This window comes from Triticum dicoccoides, chromosome 6A, assembly GCF_002162155.2.
Source record: "Triticum dicoccoides isolate Atlit2015 ecotype Zavitan chromosome 6A, WEW_v2.0, whole genome shotgun sequence".
In the NCBI taxonomy this organism is placed as follows: domain Eukaryota; kingdom Viridiplantae; phylum Streptophyta; class Magnoliopsida; order Poales; family Poaceae; genus Triticum; species Triticum dicoccoides.
Genome location: NC_041390.1, coordinates 367,129,349 through 367,136,631, shown reverse-complemented (window position 1 = coordinate 367,136,631; position 7,283 = coordinate 367,129,349).

Genomic DNA, 7,283 nt, shown 5'->3' with positions numbered 1-7,283 from the left:
CTGAGCACCGTAAACGGAGCCCGCTGGAGGTACTTCATAGTGTGGCCCAACATAGAGGGGCCGCACACCCCCTCTGCTTCACGGACGATGTAATGGAACATGAATTTCCAGACAGGTTTAAACCCATTAACATCGAATCATACGATGGGACAACAGACCCTGTGGTATGGATCGAGGATTACCTCCTCCATATCTACATGGCCCGCGGAGACGACCTCCACGCCATCAAATACCTATCTCTCAAGATTAAAGGGCCAGCTCGGTACTGGCTAAACAGTTTGCCAGAAAATTCTATTGGCAACTAGGACGACTTGGAAGATGCCTTTCGGGACAAATTCCAGGGAACATATGCCCGGCCATTACGCGCCGATGACTTAAGTCACATTGTCCAGGAGCCCAGCGAATCAGCTAGGGAGCTTTGGACAAGGTTATTAGTCAAAAAGAACCAAATTGTCGACTGTCCGGACGAAGAAGCCCTCGCGGCCTTCAAACATAGCATCCGAGATGAATGGCTCGCGCGTCACCTCGTCCAGGAAGGACCCAAATCCATGACAGCCCTCACCGCTCTAATGAACCACTTCTGCGCGGGAGAAGACAAATGGCTTGCTCGTAAAAGCAACGATGCCAGTGGCCTGGGCACTTCCGAAATCCGAGTAGGCAACGGCAAGCCACGATGAACCGAACATAACAACATACGCGACACAGTGGTGAATGCCGGATTTCACAATCCGAAGCCCGGTCAACGGAAGAAGCCACTAAAGGCATAGCAGGATGGACCATGTACCCTTGATAGGATATTGGACCGACCTTGTCAGATTCACGGTCTCCCTGATAGGCCAGCTAACCATGCCAACCATAACTGTTGGGTCTTCAAGCAGGCAGGCAAGCTTAACGCTAATGACAAGGGGAGGAGGCCACCGGGTGACAAAGACGACGGATCGGCTCACCAGCAGAACACCAGGGGCCAGAAAAAGTTCCCCTCCGATGTTCGACCACTCCCAAAACGCAAATAGCAATTCGGCTTCCGCCACCCACCTACTGTACTTGCAAAATTTGCACCATGCGCACATCACTACGCACTCAAGATACCATGGGCATCGGCGGAAGCACAATTCGGACAACCCTACAAGCATTCCCGTAACGTTTTTTATATGTTTTCTCATTTTTTCTTTATCATGTTTAAAGAACAGGTGAGAAACTGGAAAGCATCTACAGCAGACTCTATCAGAGTTCGGATCCATACACTCACCTAAGGGGTTACTTCCGTTAAGGATCCCACTCCGCGAGGATGGGCTACGCAGACGTGCAACAGGAGGTCCAAAATTACCTTTGGTAGACTGCACTCTTTACTTCAAGCATGTACTACACCCCTTTTCCTCTGATCCCGACCACGAGCATGTCAAATAGCCGGGTCCGTGGTTTCTCTTATATATATATATATATATATATATATATATATATATATATATATATATACATAAATTTATCATTGGCACATCGCTCCATTCTCAGTAAGCCTCACCCGAGCCAAACTCTCATACCCTTTCAACAATAAAGTACGGCCTCAACGGTTGCTTTGCAGATGCACCTCGGCACACCCTGCCAGGGGCTCGGCATGGGAACGTATGAGTCGCCAGTAAAAGTCCGAACAGCTCTATAGCGTACTTCGGCGTCACAAGTTTGGCCTTATATCCATCAGCTCCGAACCATTGTCTTGGGTCAATAGTTGGGTTGCCCGGCTCCTGTGTTTGCTACCCTACATTCCGCTCTATCGGCTAGGGTAGTAAAGGGAGAACTACTACGATTGTGCCCTGGCCTAGACCGGATGAGTACCTCGGTAGAGAAAGCCGAAAACTGACTGTCATGATGCGGCGAGAGCTGGTCAACCACTTGATGACTTATTGGAATCTTTAGAGATTCTCCGTGTAATACAAGGGATCTTTTGCAGATCAGATATGTAAGGCACCACACACTGCATACACACTAGGGGCTATGTCGTATCCCCACCATAAAACTCCTATGGTTAAGTGAAAGTGCTAACGCCTTATAGTCCGATTGCCTGGTTCGCCACATTATGACCTCCTTCATGGACCAAGACATTGGATAAAGAGTGATTAAATGGTTTTCCGAACACCCCCATACTTCCTACAAGGGGGGTGAAGCCGACGACTGGAAAACTTTCAGATTATACTAAAACGACCGCACATGAGGAATTCAAGCTTATCGAGCAAAACATAAATAGATTAACTATAAAGTTGTCTTTTACAATCATCATACAACTCACTCGAACATTATGTTATTTGAGCATTGACCCTCTATCAAGCGGGCGGCCTCCAGGACATCTTCAAAATAGCTCTCTAGCTCCGGACGGCCCGTGCTTCAGGAGGACCCTTCGTGGCGACGTCGAAGGCCTTCATTTTTCCATAGAATGTCTTGACTCGGGCAAGGGCCATCTGTGCACCTTCAATGCACGTCAATCGCTTCGCCGCATCAATTCACGGCACCACATCGACAAGCTTCTGCACCAAACCGAAATAGCTACTCAGCGCAGGCTTGGTTGGCCACAGCCGGATTATAACATCCTTCATGGCAGCGCCAGATACCCTATGAAGTTCGGCCCATTGGGACATCTGTTCATTGAGCAGAAGAGGGCGCTTTTACGCACCAAACTGTGACCAAAAAAGCATCTCCGTTGCATATCCAGCTCACGTTTGATAATATCACGCTGCATTGGAAGAACTCTTTGGCAAGTCCAAATACTCGTCCGGAGAACTCCACACTTGGTTCAGCTGAAGTTAGTCTGCAGCAGAAAGGGCTTTCCAGCCACTATCTCTTTTTCCTACCGAACCACCTCACAGAGTGCTCTGGACTTTGATCGCGCTTCTCTTGCCTCCTGTCGGGCCTTGTCCAGTTCCGCCGTTAAAGTTTTATTCTCCCTCTCAAGAACTTCGCAGCGGCCAGTGGCATTCTCAAAAGCGAGTGTCATCGTGGATACTTTCTCCTCGCCCTGGCATCGCGCAGCTTGTTCGGCCTTCAGTTCAACCGATGCTCCTTCAGCAGCAGCATCACTAAACCAGGCCCACTCCTTGGCCCGGATTAGCTCCGCTCGAAGAGCATCCACGGCGGAAGCACCATCTGCATTTCATGCACATCTCATATAAAGCTTTTTCCCGCGTCAAGCACATGGGTGTAAAGAATGCTCGAAATACATACCTTGCCAGTCGTCAACATGCATGTTGATCAATGCAACGTCATCCTCCGCAATATCCAGCTTTCGCTGAAGTTCGGCCACTTCTGTATTCCGGACAGCCACAGGAGGGGAAGTAGCCTATATTTCAAATTAACCCATGGTTAATATCTGAGCATATCTACTTGATCCTCCGATCACTTCCTTCGAAGATAATCCTAGTCTCAGGGGCTACTGCAATAAAACAGGTGCATTCTGTCAATAAAATTCAATTGACAAAGCTACATTACAAACCTCAAAACCTCTTAGAAGGCTCATGAAGGCCTCGCCCAATCCACTATTCGCGGATAGAACCCTTTTGACCACCATAGCCATCAAGGTACGGTGCTCGTCGTAGCAAGCCCGTCAGCATTTCCGGCGCTTCTAGGTCTTCGGAAACCGCCACCGGAGTATGGCATTCCTGTGAAGGAGCCCACTTACTTGCCTCCAGAATCGTCTCCGGCTGTAAACCAGATGGTTCGGGGACACCAGTCTTGATCCCGGAACCCCGAGTGACAGAGGTACCGCCCTCGGGTAATGCCTTCGTCGTTTCCTATAGTACTTGGTGTTCGGGAGGAGCCCTTCGGGATGATACCTCGGTATCATCCCACCTATTGGGCGATGGGGCCGGAGGAGGCGTGTCACTCTCCATCATCTCTAGAAGAAGATCTCCCGTGGAGGAGGACGATTGAGAAGCACCCTGCATTAACCTGCATGGACGCACACATATCGAATTATTACTTCACTACATAAGAAAAGAATGAGGTGTGTTTAAAGTACCCCGGCCTCGCTTACGGTCTGCCTCGAGGTTCGTCCTCGACATCAAACTCTACGGCAGCCTTGCTCTCCTTGCCCAAGCCGCTCGATGACGGCATTTTTCCTCTCTTGGAAGGCTTCGCCTCCTGATCTTCGGAGGCGACCCTCTTCTTGCCCTGGAGGGCTCCCTCTGAGTTGTTTCCCTTGGGCAAAAGGATTTCGGTTTCCCCAAACACAGCCACCTGGTATGGTGTTGGAATCACCATTCTATTTAGTAGGTCGGTCGCAAAGCCTTCGGGAAGAGGCGCCGGACACTAGATTAACACCACTTTCTTTATCCAGTCCTGTACAGGGACGGATTGTCCATAGTAGAACTTGATCCCCTAGACGAAGGGGTTAAGCGCGAACCCTAGCCCATGAAGGAAGTGGGATACAAATACTACCCTCTCACTAGATCTGGGGGTTGGTATAACCTGTCCTTGTGCCGGGAGCCGATGAAAGATTTCCGAGGTTAGATACCTCGCTACATGGAGCTTGGCAATATCCTCCTCTGTGACAGAAGAAGCCACCCACCGGCCCTGATGGTTGGATCCGGAAATGACTAGGGCTGGTGGCGATTGGAACCCGTGGGTTGGAACTTGGGGTGGCTGGGGTTGAGGAAGAAGCAAGCGCAAGGGAAGAAAACGAGACTGGGTCTCTATATAAAGGCCCCAAGTATTGGGCGTCTCCCCCAGGGTCTCTAAGCTTACCTATTAACAAGGAGTTGTACCCAGGGGACGGTTGGGTTACCCACGCCCGTGTTAATGAAAATCCCGTAAATGAAGGGACACGATCTCTGCCTTGACAAGACGTGCCAGTAGAACTACACCCCGAGACATGGGGCGGCTCGCTAGCCGATGGTTGGAAATAGCAACCGGGCAGGCATGATATGATGTCATGAATAGTTATCAACAAGTTGGGCTCGTGGGGTATTATATTCTGTGCCATTATATACACAGGTCCAGATATACTTACTTCGTCCGAAGACTATTTTGGAGTTCGGAAGGAGGGAACCCGCCTTGCAATGCCGAAGATGAATCTGTGCGCCGGACTCCTCGTCATTGAAGCCAGGTACAGGGGCTACTGAGGGAGTCCTGGACTAAGGGGTCCTCGGGCGTCTGGCCTGTTATCCATGGGCTGGACTGATGGGCTATGGAGACATGAAGGCCGAAGACTGCACCGTGTCCGGATTGGACTCTACTTGGCGTGGAAGGCAAGCTTGGCGACCGAAGATTCCTTGTTATGTAACTGACTCCATGTAAACCCTAGATCCCCTCAGTGTCTATATAAACCGAAGGGGATAGTCCGGAAAGGACACCACATATACTCATTACCATACCCACATAGGCTAGACTTCTAGCGTTTAGCCATTACGATCTCGTGGTAGATCCACTCTTGTAACACTCGTATTCGTCAATATCAATCAAGCAGGACGTATGGTTTTACCTCCATAGAGAGCGCTCGAACCTGGGTAAACATTGTGTCCCCCGTCTCCTGTTACCATCGATCCAAGATGCACAGTTCAGGACCCCCTACCCGAGATCCGCTAGTTTTGACACCTAAAGGACCCCGCGAGGTCTCCCCTGCCTTGATCTCTCCGCCCCTCATGAGCCAACCTGGTGAGGCTACCCCCGAGGAGGTCTTGCATCATCCGCCTCGCGAGGCATGGCCCCTCGTGAGTGTCTTGAGTGCTTGCTGGTGAAGATGGCCCGCACAGGGCCGCTGGTGGAGCCACGCCGTGGGCCACAGGCAGGCAAGTCTAGGGACCCCCGTTCCCAGAACGCCGACAGTAGCCCCCGGGCCCAAGGCGCGCTCGTACTTGGCTTCGAGGCGAAGCCAAGGGGCAAGTGCGGGGTGCTACGGGCCCTAACAGCCTAGGGCCTCGGTTGACACGTGGCGGTTGATTAGGCGTGGGTGTCCCCGCTTCCCCATGTTGCCTTGGCACCTGCCCGACTTGACGAGTCCTTGTTGCATGCAGAAAAAAGGTCATCATTACCTTAGATCGTGGAGGCCGGCGATTGGCCTCCTCTTGGCTATAAATGGGAAGGGGGGGCGGAGGCCCCGTCACCCATCACTTCCTCGGCACTGACCGCGGCTCGTCCATCTACGGCAGCTCCTCCTCTAGCGACAGCTCCAGCAGCGGCGGTGTAACACCCACGATGCGGCTATATCTCCCACGTGTCGGAGCACGACTTAGAGGCATAACCACATTGTAGGCATGTCACAAGAGGGGTAATCTTTACACATCCCATGTACTAAATAAGAAAGAGGTACATAGTTAGCTTACAGTTGCCACTTCACACAATACATAAATATAGCAATACATCATCCAGATACAATCAAGGTCCGACTACGGAACCAAAATAAAAGAAGACTACCCCTAATGCAAAAGATCCCCGATCGCCCTGACTGGGCTCCACTACTGATCAACAGAAACGAAACAACACAATGAACAAGATCTTCATCGAGCTCCTCCTCGATCTGGGTTGCGTCACCTGCACGGTTTCATCGGCACCTGCAAACTAGTTTTGGAAGTAATTTGTGAGTCAAGGGGACTCAGCAATCTCACACCCTCGCGATCAATTCTATTTAAGCTTATGGGTAGGTAAAAGGTATGTGAGGTGGAGCTGCAGCAAGCACTAGCATATATGGTGGCTAACATACACAAATGAGAGCGAGAAGAGAAGGCAAAGCACGTTCGAGAATCTATGATCAAGAAGTGACCCTGAAATTGCTTACGTTCAAGCATAACTCCAACACCGTGTTCACTCCTTGGAACACGCCGAGAAGAGACGATCACGGCTACACACGCGGTTGATGCATTTTAATTAAGTTAAGTGTCAAGTTTTCTGCAACCGGACATTAACAAATTCCCATCTGCCCATAACTGCGGGCACGACATTCGAAAGTTCAAAACCCTGCAGGGGTGTCTGAACTTAGCCCATCACAAGCTCTCACGATCAATGAAGGATATTCCTTCACCCAGGACGGCCCGATCAGACTAGGAATCCCGATTACAAGACATTTCGACAATGGTAAAACAAGACCAGCAAAGCCACCTAGATGTGCCGACAAATCCCGATAGGAGCTGCACATATCTCATTCTTAGGGCACACCGGATGAGCCAGAAGTCGGGTTGGCATAGACCCTGGTTGCCTAGGGGGCGCTGGACATAGCTAAGGTTGGACCAACACTTAGAGAAGCACTGGCCCGGGGAGTTTAAATAAAGATGACCCTCGGGCTCTGGAAAACCAAGGGAAAA